The sequence below is a fragment of the Culex pipiens genome, chromosome 2 (genome assembly GCF_016801865.2).
Source record: "Culex pipiens pallens isolate TS chromosome 2, TS_CPP_V2, whole genome shotgun sequence".
Taxonomy (NCBI): Eukaryota; Metazoa; Arthropoda; class Insecta; order Diptera; family Culicidae; genus Culex; species Culex pipiens.
The window spans coordinates 45,466,281-45,485,158 of NC_068938.1; the positions used below are offsets into that span (position 1 = coordinate 45,466,281).

At 34.1% G+C, this 18,878-nt stretch overlaps 2 protein-coding genes across 3 annotated transcripts in view; one reads left to right on the forward strand and one right to left on the reverse strand.

Moving 5' to 3' along the window:
• LOC120430668 (trissin receptor-like) overlaps positions 1–18,878 on the reverse strand; it is a 429,039-nt gene that overhangs the window by 180,391 nt on the left and 229,770 nt on the right. The window lies entirely within an intron of this gene.
• LOC120416773 (uncharacterized) overlaps positions 1–18,878 on the forward strand; it is a 79,320-nt gene that overhangs the window by 3,742 nt on the left and 56,700 nt on the right. The gene's annotated exons all lie outside the window — the stretch shown is intronic.

The window sequence follows — 18,878 nt, forward strand, 5'->3', positions numbered from 1 at the left end:
TAGCTAAATACTGTAAAATACTAAATTTTCATAATTCGTAATATGGGCATCATACAAAGCAACATTTTGAATGCATTTTCACTTTGTTAGAGTTTTTTTGGAAAGAGCTCAAATTATTATAAAATACCGTATTTGTTCGAAAGTACTCAAATTCTCTTAATTTGTAATATGGGTATCAAACGAAACAATATTTTGTATGCATTTCCGTTTTATTAAATATTTTTTGTAAAAAAAAATATGGGTATCAAACTTTGTTGTTTTTGGAATTTTCGTTCAGTGGTAGCCACAATGTGAAGTGGCCGATGCCTCAAAGGAAGGTTTCCCCGGGGGACATTTTCCGAGTTTTTGCAATATTAGTATCAAACATCATTGTTTTTGATCTTGGTCATGAAAATGAACATTTCTACAAAGGTGGCCACAAACTGGCAATCCCAAATAAAGTCATTAAAATTCAATAGAATGGAATTAATTTTAAAAGCTTTGTGCAAAGCTCTTTGCCATATTGGTCATGTGTGACATAACCACCTGCACCTTTTTTCAAATGCTTTAAATTTGCAAAGAAATTGGTAGTACCTACAATCAACAAAAAAACTCTTAAAAAGGCAATGGAAATATTTGTGTCTGATTTGGCGATATATTTTGGCTTTTATTGTTATTTTCGAAGTTATACTGTACAATTTTTCGTTGTATTTAAGATTTCCGTTTTCGTTTATAAAGAAAATTACCATATCGTAAACATTGTAAACATATTGCTTGGAATAACATTTAAATTTATTGTTGTTGGCCTTCCCTCAACCTAGATTGAAATCGAAGGACGTTTGCAAAGGCCAATTTGTTAGAAATAGTAAAAAATATAATTACCTTTGGGGCCATCTATAAACCACGACACTTTAGGGGGGTTAGCTTCACGCTCCATACAAAAAAGTTGCGTTAAATGTGGAGTTCAAACTTTGTGATAGATGATCTTTGTGGATAGCATAAAAGGCATGATTTATCAACTTCATGTGGTTCTAAAATGTGAACATGAACTTTACCTTAAAAATGTTTAGAACCCAGTAATTCATTTGCATTTTTAATATCACTCACTTTATTTTTTTCCATTATTTGCAATGCTCCAAGTGGGGTCCGATCCAGCTCTTTTCCCCCCAGTTGAATACTTAATTCGCGTTGAAAAGAAAAATCAATTTCGTCCCGTCCACAACCATGTTTACATGTCATTATTTCCTTTATTCCAATTGAAAGCACCTTGGAATGCAGCAAAATTTAGCACCTCCGCTCGTTTTTTTGAGGCGCGAAGAAGGGCAGACATTTGAATGAAAATTCGTCTTCAATTCAACGGGGCTTCTACCGCAGCTGGCTGGCCTGCGTCTGGGGACCGAAAAATTTAATTGCGCAAAACCAGCGGGGAACCGTTACCTTGACCGTGTGGCTGGCTGACCGTCACCGGATGGTGGTCCGGCAGAGGCATCGTCGTTTTGCAGATGACCGCTTCGCACCCGCAAATTTTTCCGCGCGGAGCCGTCCAATCGGACACACAAATTTTGAACGGTCAGCCAAACGCAGTTTAACGTCACGCGCGAACTTTCCGGGTGACGAGCGGTGGCTTCTAGGGCAGGGGTTCTAGTTTTTTTTTTTTTGCGAGTTGAAATTTAGATAATTTACAAACTTTTAAGTTACTTGTTAGTTTACCTTCCAAACTTGTTAAATAAAACAATTCTTTATCTTAAAATCTTGATGTTTCCAAAGTCGAATATTTATAAATTTGTCATTAAAAAATCTTGATGTGCTTCAAAATGTATTATTTCGAAAAAAAACCAACATATTGACAACCACTGCCCGGCAGTTCAAGCTGAAGTTGACCCCTAGTCTGCGTGAAGAGATGCCGTTTCTGGATCTTCACACAGAACTGTCCATTGGCTTTTGGGGAGGCCACCATTGTGGTCGAGCGATTAAGTTATTGTGGCTCTAATTGAGGCGCGATGGCCAAATTGATTTTGTCGTCGTCGTTCAAAATTCGGGGATCCGTGCAGGGTGGTCCTTAGGCTGTCAGGTGAAGGTTTGTGAAGGTTCATCTGATATGCAAACTTGAGCACCATGCAGACTCCTGCCTTGAGGAGGCAATCTCCGAACTGGCACAATCTCCCAACACTTTACTGATAACATCTGCCGGGCATAGACAATTTCGAAATTGCACTCATTACACGTTTCGCTAGGGTGCTAGATAAATCTTTCGAAAATTGCACTGACCTGGCTAAAGTGGTCGTCACCTGAGGGCGAGTTTCAACCGATGTAATGCCATACCTTTAGCCCAACTGTTATCCCCCGAACCTAACCTACAATTGCTAATCTCCTTAACGCGCCTAACGTCCTCTCTAATTCTCCGCACACCCCCGCTTTGAAGTTCAACTGAACAGAACGGGCTTCTTCGCCGTGGAGAAAGGCCCAAGTGCTCAATCCGTCAAAGTGCTCCTCACACAAGTGAGAGAGGGTGTTTTCGAAAACACTATCCGTACACTCCTCAATTGCTGACACGCGGTCGGTTTTGGTCTGCGTCCTTTCTTTTGTGGCGGTTCTGCGTTTGAGGTTAGGTTGAGGTGGTACATTTGCAATTCAGAGCATTTTGCGCCTCTCAGGTGGTATGGTAATGATATAATGTGACGGACTCTACCAGAGGGGCACATTTTGTTGGACGGAGCCACTCTTTGGTGAAGAAGTGGACTTTGTTGGAAAGAGAATCGAAAATTGTTGGTCGTGGCAAAAGTTTATGAGAATACTGAAATCAAAGCAATAGGTCGCAAAACATGGGTTATGAACATTTTTAAATTTTGATTCAAATGTAGCTGTGGTCCTCAAACGTATTAAACACTTTTAATCACTATCTTATACAGTCATCCCACATATTCGGAACACCCACAAATTCGGAACACTTTTGTGCTAATTTGTCAATAGCATGCCAAATGAAGCTTTTCTCTCGACCCTACTATTTTTAGGAACATTATTTGGACATTTTCTTGCTATTTCACTAGTAAAAGTAGTACTTTTTGAACAAAAAACTTCACTTCAAGACTATTTTATCCAGAGCAGCAAAAGACTGCCTCCAAATTGCCTGTTTCATGATTGTGAGATGTTATTGTGCCTCCCACAATTGTGGAACACCTGAATTTAACTGATATTTTCACAAAAAAAGTTATCAGACTATGGATAAAACATCACTAAGCTTGAGTTTCACTGGTTGCAGTGTGTGAAGTCATTATTTTGTTACAAATATGTACTCCTGGAGAGACCCAAAGTTTGTTTACATCCGTAAGAAAAAAGTGTTCCAAATTTGTGGATTTCAAAGGTCAAAGTTATTCTCCAAAAACTTGATATAAAAGTTAAAATTTGCAGTTGTTCGATACAGCATTCGAAAGATCGCATGAAAAGCTTTCAAATGAAGTTAAAAGCGAATCATTAAGTTCAATTACCGATTTGCTATGATTGTTTGAACATTAGCAGATCTGTAAACTGTTCCGAATATGAGGGATGACTGTAACTCACTCATTCAATTACCATCTCATTCATTCACTAACTGTATCACTTACTCATACAAAAGCACTCTCTCACTCTCTCGTTTACTTGCTCACTCACTCATTCATTAATTCAGTAGTTTACTCACTCACTAATTCACTCACTAACTCACTTACTAGCTCATTCGCTTATTCTCTTGCTAATTTTGAATGTAACATTGTTCCAAATTACCTTCCAAAAGTGGACATTAAAGAAGGTATAAGACTATGACAAACAAACAAACAAGCTCGCACTTTATGACAGTTTCTCAGTTTGCCTGCATTTGTTTGAAGAAACGTCAGCCTGCACGAAAAAATACGGGATTGTTTGCCTTTTTGTCATAGTCTAATACCTTCTTAAGTTTAAAATTTGACTGTTGAGGTCGTAAGTTCAAATTTGTTTAACCAATCATCATTCCTGCATTTCTTTTCACGGGTTCCCAACTTCAAGTCCGATTTAGATCGCTTTCCTGTTGTTTGAACTTGCCCCGTCCAGATCTTTTATCGCTTCTTAAAGCCTGACCATTTCGCATTATTGGGGTTTAGGTTAAGGTTAAACCCGCGCGTTATATGGAGATGGAATTGCGCAAAAGTGTGCCACAAATCGATTCCGTAAGCTTTCTACGGTGTAGGTTAGGGTCCAAATTGCTTGGCTGCTGAGGGCCGGGAAAGGGGTGGAGAAGCCGCCACATCACTCAACTCGAGATTCCGGGAGCCCCGGGAGGGACTGGGAATCGGTTTTGCGATACGATCTAGTCTACGGTGGGATAATTTGAATGGGGAGTTTTTTTTAGGGCATTGCCAGGTAAGAAGCATAAGGTAAATTTTGAAGACGGTTGATCTTGAGATTGAGGGAGTGTCTAAGTTGTGTGATAAATCACACTTTGAATTAACTTGTTTTCAACTTGCCTTGGTACATGAAGTTTATAACATTTATAGGCAACTCAATCAAGACCAAAATCTGTTGAAGCATTCCAGTTAACCAATTTCACGCATGACCTTAAACTCCTTTGCGTTACAAAAAAATGAGGCCATAAACCAACAAACGAACCAGCAACACATTCGCTTCCAATTTTCCCCCTCCTCTCCACGAGGTCACGTGCCATTGAAAATTGTAACCGAAAATTTAATAAAGTGCTGCACTTCCCATTCATTAGTCGAAGTGCCTCCGCCGAGGCCATAATGCTCTGAGAGATCCCTACAGGCAACTCCAGGGACAGAAGGACGCATTTTTATTTTTAATTTGTATGTTCGAGGAGGGGCCTCTCGAAGCATATGGTTTCCGGTTGGAGGCGTTTGCCCACGCGTACTGTGTGGTTTTGAATTTTGTTATGCTGATGATCCTACCGGCAGAGGGCGATGTGATGATGAACGGTATGTTGCTGATGATGAGAACGCGGCGGTCTAGAATGTGGTGACGACAATGAGGAACGATAATGAGTTTTGGGTGATCCTCTTTACAATTATATTTAGGGTAATTTGGAATTGATTGCAAAAGCACTGTAAAATAGAACATTTTCGTTTCAATTTATTTTTCTTTTTTATATTAGAGTTTATTAAAAAGAAGCATTTTTTATATTTAGGTGATTCAAGCATAGTTCCATTAAAGTTAAAAACTATTAATTTGGTATTGTTGTGTTTTTATTTATTAATTTCAATTAAATTTTTCATAACTGAGCATGAGCATGAGAGACCACCCATGGTTGTCCTTCTCCGTTGCTGAACAAATTTCAATTAAATTTTTCATAACTGTTCAAATAGGGGAAATATACCCATTTTAATCACTCTAAGCCGTTCGACCAATTCTCATCACTTTTGCCGTTTTCCGCTATTAAATCAACATTCTCAGATGTATCAACAATGGAGAGTTGCTTGCTCACTTTTATTTGAGGTATTTATTACTTTGGAACAGTCAAAAACACTTTATGAAAGCTGTAATTCATGATCAAAGTGCTGATAGGCCGATAATAGAAATAGGCTGATAAAGGGTATAGTTCCCCTACTAAGTTTTTTCTTACACTCTTGAAAAACTTTAAATTTTATTCATTTCACTTTTTATAAGTGTTTTGTTTTCACTTCAATCAATCACAAAGCAAAAAAAAAATTTTTTTTCAAATTTAGCATTTTAAGAATTATAATAATATACATTATACATTACAAAACGTTTTGTGATATTCTAGAAAAAAAGGTTGAAATCTTAAATTTAGTCTTTTTTTTATTTCCCCGCTCCCAATGACCTCGATAACAGCCGAAGAACAATGCTTAAGTGTTTTTTTTTGTTATAATCTGGTAATTATTTTTCACTTATATTTTTATGTTATTATTTTCTACATAATTTTTGATAAAATGCATCAATTTTGAGCTATATCTAGCTGTTCGATGAAGTTTATCTGAACAATATCGTTTTTTTCTCATTACAAAATGAGCAACTCTCTACGAAATCGGCCGATTTCGACCATTTTTATTTTTTGTATTTTTTTATTTGGCTCAAACTTTTTGGGGGCCTTCCCTATGACCAAAGAAGCTATTTTGTGTCATTGGTTCACCCATACAAGTCTCCATACAATTTTGGCAGCTGTCCATACAAAAATGGTACGTAAATATTCGAATATCTGTAACTTTTGAATGAATTTTCTGATCAATTTGGTGTCTTCGGCAAAGTTGTAGGTATTGTTGAGGACTATTGAGAAAAAAATAGATACACGGAAAAAAAATTGTCGCTTTTTTAATCAACATTTTTTTCACAAAAACTCAATTTCCCAAAATATGTATTTTTTTGATTTTCGAGATTTTTTGATATGTTTTAGGGGACAAAAACCCGCAACTTTTGAGCCATAGAGAAACATGGTCAAAAAATCTGCCGCCGAGTTATGAATTTTTGAAAAAATAGTGATTTTTGGAAAAAATCGAAATTTCATGCAAAAACAAATTTGACGTAATTTTTTAATGTAAAATTGAATTTCCAATCGAAAAGTACTTTACAGATTTTTTGATAAAAGGCTCTGTTTTCAAGATATAGCCACCGAAAGTTTGATTTTAGCAAAATATTTGCAGTTTTTCGATTTTTAAAAATAGTGACCATGAGTGACCATTTCTAAAAATATTTTTTTTGAAAAGTTCAGAAAATTTGCTATAAAATTGTCTAAGAGACATTGAAGATTGGACCTCTGGTTGCTGAGATACAGCGGCTTAAACAAAAAGAAACACGAAAATTGAAGTTTTCTAAGTCTCACCCAAACAGCCCACCATTTTCTAATGTCGATATCTCAGCAACTAATGGTCCGATTTTCAATGTTAAAACATGAAACATTCGTGAAATTTTCCGATCTTTTCGAAAAAAGTATTTTGATTTTTAAATCAAGACTAACATTTTAAAAGGGCCAAACATTGAATATTATGCCCATTTAAAATGTTAGTCTTGATTTAAAAAAATTCAAAATACTTTTTTCGAAAAGATCGGAAAATTTCACGAATGTTTCATATTTTAACATTGAAAATCGGACCATTAGTTGCTGAGATATCGACATTAGAAAATAGTGGGCTGTTTGGGTGAGACTTAGAAAACTTCAATTTTCGTGTTTCTTTTTGTTTAAGCCGCTGTATCTCAGCAACCAGAGGTCCAATCTTCAATGTCTCTTAGACAATTTTATAGCAAATTTTCTGAACTTTTCAAAAAAAAATATTTTTAGAAATGGTCACTCATGGTCACTATTTTTAAAAATCGAAAAACTGCAAATATTTCGCTAAAATCAAACTTTCGGTGGCTATATCTTGAAAACAGAGCCTTTCATCAAAAATCTGTAAAGTACTTTTCGATTGGAAATTCAATTTTACATTAAAAAATTACGTCAAATTTGTTTTTGCATGAAATTTCGATTTTTTCCAAAAATCACTATTTTTTTCAAAAATTCATAACTCGGCGGCAGATTTTTTGACCATGTTTCTCTATGGCTCAAAAGTTGCGGGTTTTTGTCCCCTAAAACATATCAAAAAATCTCGAAAATCAAAAAATACATATTTTGGGAAATTGAGTTTTTGTGAAAAAAATGTTAATAAAAAATCGGCAAATTTTTTTTTTCCGTGTATCTATTTTTTTCTCAATAGTCCTCAACAATACCTACAACTTTGCCGAAGACACCGAATTGATCAGAAAATTCATTCAAAAGTTACAGATATTCGAATATTTACGTACCATTTTTGTATGGACAGCTGCCAAAATTGTATGGAGACTTGTATGAGTGAACCAATGACACAAAATAGCTTCTTTGGTCATAGGGAAGGCCCCCACAAAGTTTGAGCCAAATCAAAAAATACAAATAAAATCCATTTCCGGTTTTGGTAGAGAATTGCTCAAATGCTTTATCAGGAAAAGCATAATTTAAAAAAATTAATGACATGCTAAGAAAACGCCCACAATCTTGCATTGCTAACGGCATCTGAAATAAGATATTTTTGACAATATGAGTTTCGTTAAGTGTTTCTCAACGAGCCGGCATTTTTCAATGGATTTTATTAGGTAAGATATTGTAATCTTTTCAATTGCAATTATCTGCTTTCTAGAAATAAAAGAATTCATTGAAAATATATGAATATATGGCATGAAAATTTCAGAAAAGGAAATGTTTAAAAATTGACAAAAATTGCAAACATTTACTCAGTAAAAAGATATTTTAACCTATTTTTTGTGTGGTAAACCAATGCAAATTGAATTTCAAGTTTTTTTTCTCTGATTTGTTAAAAAAATTCCCAAAAAAAGAATATGAGCTAGAGCAAAATTTTGCCAATATATTCATTTTTGACGGGAAAGTGCTGTTTTATTTTTAAGTGAAACAATAAAATTACATTGTAAAATTTTGTTTTATTTTCTATTTTAATCAAATAAGGCACTTTCCATTTACAAATGTTTAATTTTAAGACCACAGATAGGAAAAAAGTAAACTTACGGAATCACATTTTCATAAATTTTCGATATTTTGAAAATGTTTGACAGTAGAATAACGGTTAAAATATTTTACCTCTAGTTTAAAAAATAGCAATTAATACTTGACTAAAGCCGAGAGATTAAAAAAAGAATTTAATATATCTTAACCATAGACTAATCATATTAGTCTGTGGCTACACTTAAAGTAAAAGATCTGGCTATTAAATGCAATCCGACCGTATTTTTAAATTGAACAGTTAAAAAAACATATTTTGGTGAGTGGTGAAAATGTTTTGTATGAATTAAACAATATTTTTTCAATAAAATTTTAAATTAAAAAAATTGATCCAATCTTATCTAATTACCCTTTACTGCCCCTTTTCGCATAAATGTCTCATCATCACTTTTGAGTTACTGATGTAGTTTTGGTTCAAAATCGTGTGCTCTTCCAGAAAAAAAAAACAAACTTATCCTGTACTTTGTTCTAGAAATCTTGAGGAAATCCAGTTTTATCGCAAAAACTTAACACGTAGCCTTATGTGTGGGACAAACGTTAGTTGTGATTATCTCAGCTTGCGAACATGAGCAGTTTACCGTCAACAACCCAAATTTTTTAATCAAAGTCACATAAAATTAACTATTTAACTTGAGATAAAAAAGAGTTATCTTTGGGGATGCTTTTTGAAAACTGAAAGATTGATTCAAAACCGTATTTTTGTCGAATTTTGGCGATTTTTGTTGTTGATTGAAGCCCATCTGGAAGCGAGGTTGGGTCTTCGAGGGTTAAAACGAAGAGTGCTCTTCTTCATATGGAAATTGTATCTATTTTTAATGTCAAAACAACAGAAAACCCACCACAACCACCAGCATAACAAGCGATCCCTTTCCAGTTCAAAAATAACATTAAAATTTGAGCAGTTTCGAGAGGGAGCGAGGGAAACAGTCAACCGGAAACAGATAACGCCTTCCATACGCGTACGGCACGCGCTCGATCCTCTATCACGCTATTTTTAACAATCATCCTTGTGACGCTCCGGTTGTTCCACGGAAACGGGACTGACAGCTGCGGTGCGATGTTTGTGGTCCTTTTCTTTGAAGGCTGAAAATTGGGGGACGAAATTTTTAGTTTTCGTTGAGTCCTTTTTCACAATTTTGTAGGTTGTTTCGCCGTCTCAACAAGTTTTGAAATTTATTATTTAAATTTTGAAACTGATCTTAAAAAAGGTAAACATTTAGGATTTTTAACCTAATTGTTCAAAGCCAAATCTTCAAATGGGAAGCTAAACATATGCAAATTTAAGGCATTTACACTATTCTTGGAGGCATAGGACTCACATTCAGGTTGAAAGAAACCAAAAATTAATAAAACAAAAATTGTTGACATTTTTCCAGCTGCTTCATGCCTTCTTCTCTTCGGTTTGATTTTGAAACGATAAGAATGTGCCAATGAAATTTTTGTTGATGTTTGATACGCTAAAATTGTTTTCTAATCTGCTTAAAAAGGTTGATATTCCAAGTAATTGTAATAAAAGTTGTCCCACAATGGTTTTTGTCTTCTGAGCCAGTTTTTGTTGTGAGCATTTCAACAGAATTGTAGAAAAATGTGCGGCATCTCTAACTTAAAATGACAAATTGTCCGTGTCACAAGTTCAGCGAAAACAGAAGAATTCAATGCCAAGAGTAGAGGCAAGATACCAGAAGCTGTTCGCCGACGCGTTGCTTTTAAACTCGGCAAAATGGTATTCAGAGAGGATTTTCCTAGAAACAGATAAATTCCTTTTTGCGTTGTCACTTACGTCTGACTCAATGAGTAGCTTAATGAAAATGTTATTATACACATTAAAAGAGCTTTGAATTTTCAGCCAAACTTTTTCCTTGATAATTGAAAAAAAAAATCAGAACCAGAATATTTTTAGCTAATAATTCAAAAGTGATCTAACAATATTTTTTCGAATGCCTTGAGCATAATCGTAATCAGCTTCCATGTATCGTGCCCAAATTTGGATGAGTAAGGCTGACTCATGGTTTCTCCCTTCATGAGATCGCAATGTCTAGCGATTAGCGATTATATTTTTGTCGAGTCAAAGCCGGCACAATATCGCACCCAAGAGAAGAGGTGTCAGATAAGAAGGGCGTTCTTTCAGGTGTTATTTGCTTTGCTGGTATCTGCGTGAGTTTTCAAGGTGAATTTTGGCTGGAAAATTGCTAATGGAAAAATCGATGCGTGAAATTGGATTTTGGGCCTGGGGTGATGATGCAATAAGGAAGTTTTGTAAAAGTTGAAGTGAACAGATTCGAGTTTTTTTAAGAGGCAGATTTAAAAGAATAGAAAAATTGTATGTTTGTTAAACTGACCATTTTATATTTATAAGAATTCAAAAAATTCGCACTGCAGCGTGCCTTGGTGGTTTCTATTGTGAGATTCCTACTCGAAACTAGGTATCCGAAGGCTTAAGACTAGGGCGTTCTATTTCCTGTTTTCGAAATTCAAGTGGCGTTACCAAAATGTAAAGTTTTGTTCCAGTTTTTTTGAAATTTACAAAAAAATTAAAGTGCTCAATTTTATTTTATTAAATTAAATTTAATGTTCTTAGTGAACAAATCAGTTCGTCTGAAAATTTCATGTCAAGGGTTATTTCAAATAATATCAATGTTTTAAACATGAGCAATTCTCTACCAAAACCGGAAATGGATTTTATTTGTATTTTTTGATTTGGCTCAAACTTTGTGGGGGCCTTCCCTATGACCAAATATGCTATTTTGTGTCATTGGTTCACCCATACAAGTCTCCATACAATTTTGGCAGCTGTCCATACAAAAATGGTATGTAAATATTCAAACAGCTGTAACTTTTGAGTGAATTTTCTGATCAATTTGGTGTCTTCGGCAAAGTTGTAGGTATTGTTGAGGACCTTTGAGAAAAAAATAGGTACACGGAAAAAAAAATTTGCAGATTTTTTTATCAACTTTTTTTTCACTAAAACTCGATTTCCCAAAATACGTATTTTTTGATTTTCGAGATTTTTTGATATGTTTTAGGGGACAAAAATCCGCAACTTTTGAGCCATAGAGAAACATGGTCAAAAAATCTGCCGCCGAGTTATGAATTTTTGAAAAAAATAGTGATTTTTAGAAAAAATCGAAGTTTCATGCAAAAACAAGTTTGACATTATTTTTTAATGCAAAATTGAATTTGCAATCGAAAAGTACTTTACATATTTTTTGATGAAAAACTCCGTTTTCAAGATATAGCTACCGAAAGTTTGATTTTAGCGAAATATTTGCAGTTTTTCAATTTTTAAAAATAGTGACCATGAGTGACCATTTCTAAAAATATTTTTTTTGAAAAGTTCATAAAATTTGCTATAAAATTGTCTAAGAGACATTGAAGATTGGACCTCTGGTTGCTGAGATACAGCGGCTTAAAGAAAAAGAAACACGAAAATTGAAGTTTTCTAAGTCTCACCCAAACAGCCCACCATTTTCTAATGACGATATCTCAGCAATTAATGGTCTGATTTTCAATGTTAATACATGAAACATTCGTGAAATTTTCCGATCTTTTCGTAAAAAATATTTTGAAAATTTTTAAATCTAGACTAGCATTTTAAATGGGCGTAATATTCAATATTTGGCCCTTTTAAAATGTTAGTCTTGATTTAAAAAATTTCAAAATATTTTTTTCGAAAGGATCGGAAAATTTCACGAATGTTTCATGTATTAACATTGAAAATCGGACCATTAATTGCTGAGATATCGTCATTAGAAAATGGTGGGCTGTTTGGGTGAGACTCAGAAAACTTCAATTTTCGTGTTTCTTTTTCTTTAAGCCGCTGTATCTCAGCAACCAGAGGTCCAATCTTCAATGTCTCTTAGACAATTTTATAGCAAATTTTATGAACTTTTCAAAAAAAATATTTTTAGAAATGGTCACTCATGGTCACTATTTTTAAAAATTGAAAAACTGCAAATATTTCGCTAAAATCAAACTTTCGGTGTCTATATCTTGAAAACGGAGCCCTAAATCAAAAAATCTGTAAAGTACTTTTCGATTGCAAATTCAATTTTGCATTAAAAAATAATGTCAAACTTGTTTTTGCATAAAACTTCGACTTTTTCCAAAAATCACTATTTTTTCAAAAATTCATAACTCGGCGGCAGATTTTTTGACCATGTTTCTCTATGGCTCAAAAGTTGCGGATTTTTGTCCCCTAAAACATATCAAAAAATCTCGAAAATCAAAAAATACGTATTTTGGGAAATTGAGTTTTAGTGAAAAAAAAGTTGATAAAAAAATCTGCAAATTTTTTTTTCCGTGTACCTATTTTTTTCTCAAAAGTCCTCAACAATACCTACAACTTTGCCGAAGACACCAAATTGATCAGAAAATTCACTCAAAAGTTACAGCTGTTTGAATATTTACAAACCATTTTTGTATGGACAGCAGCCAAAATTGTATGGAGACTTGTATGGGTGAACCAATGACGCAAAATAGCTTATTTGGTCATAGGGAAGGCCCCCACAAAGTTTGAGTCAAATCAAAAAATACAAAAAATAAAAATGGTCGAAATCGGCCGATTTCGTAGAGAGTTGCTCACATAAACAACTAGGAATAGATATTGATTATTTGTTGGCAAAAAAGATACGATATTATGAAATGAAAATAAACTATTATAATTTTGGTAAAATTTTAATTCAAAATTGTTGTTATATCATTTAAGGGGTTACATACATGTAAATCGCCAAAAATGTTAGAGGTGGGTATGAGCACACAATTTAAATTTTATTTAAATCTTTTTGCAGGGCATAAAAATATACATTTTCGTCTATTAACAAAATTTATATGAAGACATTTGGACGTACCATTGCCGAGAAAATCTATTTTAAGTTAGCAGTTTCAAAAAACAGGTGCCAGAATATCTCAACACTGCTTTGACCAAATTGGCTCAAAATTTTGGTGAAGACTCGTTTAACCGGTTCCGTGTGCATGATGAAAGCTGATTTTCAAAAACAGAATTTTTTAAAAAATAAAAATATTTTTATGTTTTTCATATAAAAAATTTACAGTTTTAATTTTTGTATTTTTTAAAAAAGCAAAGTCAAAATCGGGCTTCGTCATACACACGGAATATGTCTTGAGAGTCTTCACCCCAAATTTCAGCCAATTTGGACCATCCCATCTCGAGATATCGTGGCACCCGTAAATCAACTCGGTGTTTAGAGAAAAACGTTCACAAATTATGTCAGTTCGCTTTGCGCATGGCAAAATTGTGAACTTAAATCGGCTCTTACTCAGTTCGGTCACGAAATATATTCATGAAACTTTCAGGATGGATTGAAAATCATCTTTTTACTAAATTTAGTGAATTTTCTGAAACATTGAATTTTGTGACATTCTACATGTATGTAACCTCTTAAAAATAAGGTAACCCTTCCCGCCAAGATCATGATTGAGTTTTTTTTCATGTTTTGTTTACCATGACCAAATTGGATGAAAATTTAATTGGCATCATTAAATGTATCAAAAAGGGTTGTGCAAAAAGAATAAGATTTATTTTGTTTAATTGTTTTCGAGAAATAACAGTTTAAAGTTGATTATTTATAGAGCACTAGAGCTACCAATGGTTTAAATTTAAAACAAATCAAACTACTTTTATTGCTTTCAAAATTCTTATAACCGAAGTCATTTATTAAGCTAAATCATTAAAAAATCATTGAAAACTACTTTGAATTATATAAATGAGCAATTCTCTGAAATTTCGATCATTCGATTTTTTTTTTGTATCAAAAAGTACTTTAGTGAAATTTTCATAATGTGCACCGTTTTCAAGTTATAGCGATTTTTGGGTAACTTTTTTGAAAATAGTCGCAGTTATTAATTTTTTAAATTAATGCCAGATTTTTGAATTTTCATAAATCGTTTTTGTATGGACAGCTGCCCAATTTGTATGGAAAATTATATGGACAAACTAATGATGCAAAAGGGCTTCATGTTTCAGCCGGATAAAAAAATACCAAAATTAAAATTTTAAAAGAGACTTATTTAGAATAGAATTGCTCATATTTCATGAAGGCTCTGATAAACTTTCATCCCAATTTGCAGCAAGTTGATGCGACCTCCATTTCTGTGCAGCTATATGGTAATATTTGCTTTTTAATTCAATTATCTAAAAATTGCTCATTTATTTAGCTCAGCACAGCTCAGTCCACGAGCAGTTAGTAACCAAACAAAACGACCACGTTGTCGGTGAGAACTTCACGATGTCATGCTAAAGTGTAGCTGTCCAATAAATTCGACAACGGAATTACTTTCCAAGGGACACCCTCTTCTCAGAACAAAATTATTTCTCCCCTGAAACCTTCAGGGGAAATTTGCAATTATTGCAAATTTAGACAAGCTCCCTTTTTCAGAAATTCCAAGCACACTTTTGGGCTAAACGGTTTAATGTTTTAGCTGGACGTGATCGAGATGCTCAAACAGGGGGGTGTTCATGACGTGTGTCTGACTTGTTTCGTCTCTTTCGTAGGTAGTTTGTTGTTGATAGTTTCATTCCAGCTTTCAAAGTCCCTTTTGAATAACTGAGAGGTAGAGCCAGCCACTACAACTACATCGGCCGGTAGCCAATTTCGAAGAAGTAAATTAAAGATTTGCTTATACAAGAGATTCGTGATTGCTGTGAAGCCCTGTGGGCTCAGCTTTGGCTATACAGAAGCTTCTTAACTGCACAGCGAAGAGGGACACGAGAAGATCGAGCGCGGTCATGACGAGACACATGCCCTGGAACGTGACGAGCGTTCGAGAATCGATTCTCGACAGCCACACCGTATTGAACTTTCAAGTTGAGGGTGGTATCCAGCGTGAAATGGTTAGGTAACATGAGTAACCTCCGCCAAAATGGTCGTGAATCATTCCTAAATGCAGAAACAGTGCTGATTTACTGCCTCTTAACATGCGGAAAATCGACCATGGTGAATACCACTTTAAAACGTGCACCCAAACAAGACCAGTTGCTCCGGCTGGAATCTAATTTCCCCCTGATCTATGACAAGCGCTCGATGAACCTCCCCTTAGGATCGATTTTGAAGACCCCTCACTTTTTCGGCCAATACCCCCGCGATTACACTCTCCTCGAAAACTACTCCACCACGTGTATTACCCCGTTAGATTACGGTGAATCAGCGGAATAATTGATCATTAGAGTCGTGACTTACGAACATCACCGTAGAGTGACGACTCCACCGCCGTCCACACTCGTACAATTTCCGCAAAGTCAGCAAACAACGTCGACCCGCAGCGCGGACTCATCAACATTGCAGAGTGCTGAATCAACAAATGTTTTATAAACCCCGTGTCGTACAAAAACAACCACCGCAACTCTCTGGGCTGGCACGGGCACGGGTTGTGCGGTCTCGATGAGCTTGATATTTTTTTATTTTAATTTTTTTTATCCACTCGCGTATCAGCTTCCTGTGTGTGAATACAGAACCCCTCATCTCGATCGGCTGTCAACTCGGGTTGTTGTTCTACCTGAAACCGGCAGGATTACAGGTTGACAACTTTTTCAATTATTTCCGACAACTGTGGTTTGATTTTTTGTGGGTGCCTTTGGGTTGAGCTTTTTTTTGTCCGTTGATACGGGGTCGAGTTGAACGATTTAAATGTTGGTTTAATGGCGTTGAAAAGTTACCACTGTGGGACATTTGGGTATCATTTATGAAACACAATCAGTTGCAATAAATGAATACTGAATATTCGACGATGAAAGATGGCAATAAATTGAAGTAAATCTTGATAAATATTTATAGATTTATATGAAATTTATTTTTTAATGTACAGTTGTAATATTAAGTTTGTACATAAAATAACAAAACTTTTTTTTAATATAGGCATTATATATAAGGTAGTTCCTTCGAAATGATATTTACACCTAAGCTACCAAGCTTTAGAAAAAGGAGGAATTTCCATATAATTTCCACATTATTCTCGAGCTTGGGAGTTTAGGTGTTAACAAACAACTTTATTATATTATTTTTGAACGCTTAGATTTTTTCGTTTCAAGTGGGTAAACAAATGATTGAAAATGCGGAATTCCCGTAAAATATTTCCCGATTCCCTGGTAATTTGTTAATTTTTCCAGAAATTCCCAAAATTCAAGCGAAGGTATATTTTTTCATTCCTTTTTGGTTACAATTGAAAATGAAAATGAAATGAAAGAACTAATTTTGACCAAATATCAAAAAGTTCTGAAGTTTTAAATGAAAATTTCAGTTTAAAGTAAAATTAATATAGAGAACTGGTGCTATCATGGGCGGTGTAGGGTTAGATGTGAAATAATGGAAATTTATCAGTTGATTCAAAAAAGTAAATAAAAGTGCCCGAATAATCCAATTCAATGTCAAAAACTTGCTCCGAATATTTGAAAATTTCAAGTTGTAATTTCATAAAAAAAGTGTTTCATGTAGAAAAAAAGTTCATGCAAAGTAATAATTAAATTAAAAATATAATTTTCTGCATGATCATTATTTATTTCATATTTATTTTTCCATTTCTTTTGTGTCGATGAAAATTTTAACTCTTTAAGAATCAACTCCACTTCAGGAAGTTCGTTCTTAAATTCGCCTAATTTTTTTTCCAATTTTGAATTTTCATTAAAAAAAAAACAGAGAAAGCTGTAGAATGGTTTAAATTATTTCATGTAATTTTGCAAATTTGCCACTGAAAAAAAAAACACAAAAATTAACTAAACAATTTTGAACAACTCTAATAAACGAAAGATAATGATTCGAGATTGTAAAATAGGACTTAAACCAATGAAAAAATAAATAAAAAAACAAGATAAATAAATATTTTAAATTACTATGAATGGAATGACTAAAGAAAACCATAAAACATAAATAATAATAAATATTTTGTGATAAAATGTTTGTCAGTACCACGACATTTTAAAATGAAAAAAAAAATGTTCTTAATGAAAAAATGATCCTTCTGGGTTAATGTAGTTTCGAAAAGTTCATTAAATTTCCCTTGAAATTACATGTTCCAAAAAAAACAGTTAAGTAACGAAGAATGGCTGAGTTTTTTTTTTTACTTTTTTTGGTGTTTTTTTCGATGAAAAAAAGTTTTTTTTTCGGAATTCTGAGTACGTTATCAAATCGGGCGTCAAATTTTACATAAAAGTCCTTTTGACACCAAATTTCCATCTCATCGCCATTTCAGGCTGCAAATTATTGAAAAACCTCTCTTTTTTCCTGACCGAGCCACGTAGCCTAGTGGTAACGCTTCCGCCTAGCAAGCGGTAGATCGGGGTTCAAATCCCGGCTCGGACCAACACAACTGGTGATCGTTTCTCTTCTGGATTCGATTGCATAGTAAAGGGAAGGTAGTGTATCGTCACAAACTGGACCTTATCACGACACCTTAGGGAGGCGACCTATGGAATGTTAACATTAACCTTAACATGTTAACATTAACCTTAACATGTTAACATTAAGTTGAGAATGAAATTGCCACTGAATCCGCTTTGTAAATGCCGGCCCCGATACTCTTCAAGGGTGTTCCCCTCAGGAACTGGGAAAGATTTACTTTTTTTTTTTACTCTCTTTTTTCGCATGTTTAAAAAATGGAAGGGATTGTACCGCCCCTCCGTCACGAGATATCAAAAAACGGACCTCGAAATCGTGATCAGGGACAAAAGTTACCCCTTCGGACAAAGTTTCACGCAAATCGAAGAGGGGTGAAGAAAACCATAAAACAAAAATAATAATAAATATTATGTGATAAAATATTTGTCAGAGCCAGCATAATAAAATTCCAATAAATTGAAAATTGAATAAATTGAAAAATTATTGTTTCCTAATTTTTCTAAATCCAAGATGACAGCCAAAATGGTGCAATGAAATATTGAGAAAATAAATCTGGTGATTTATAAGCAATCAGCTATTCAAATACGACTAAAACGGGATAGCAGAACTCAAATTTGATGTTTAAAGAATGATTTGAAGAAAAAAAATTTCATTGATTCGCTTCAAAAGTTCCTTACAAACCTTAATCGAACTTTGGATAATCAAAATTTCGGATAACCGAAAAATTTGGATAATTGAGTCTAGACTGTTTATGCAATGTTTGTTTTAAAACTTTCGTGAAATTTACTATCTGAAATTTTTTGAAATCAAGTATTTTATTTTGAATACTTTAAAATATGTGCAATTTTTTTGTTGTTGAAATTAACAACAAATTTGACAGTATTTACATTTTTAAATATAAAAAATCGACCCCGTTCAAATTCTGGTGATAACACTTACTGAAAAAATGTGTTTTTTGCATAATCATATTTCAATTCTGAACAGTCCTGATCATAAACTTTTACTTTGCCGAAGACATCAAATTGATGAGCAAATCGCTTCTTAAAATT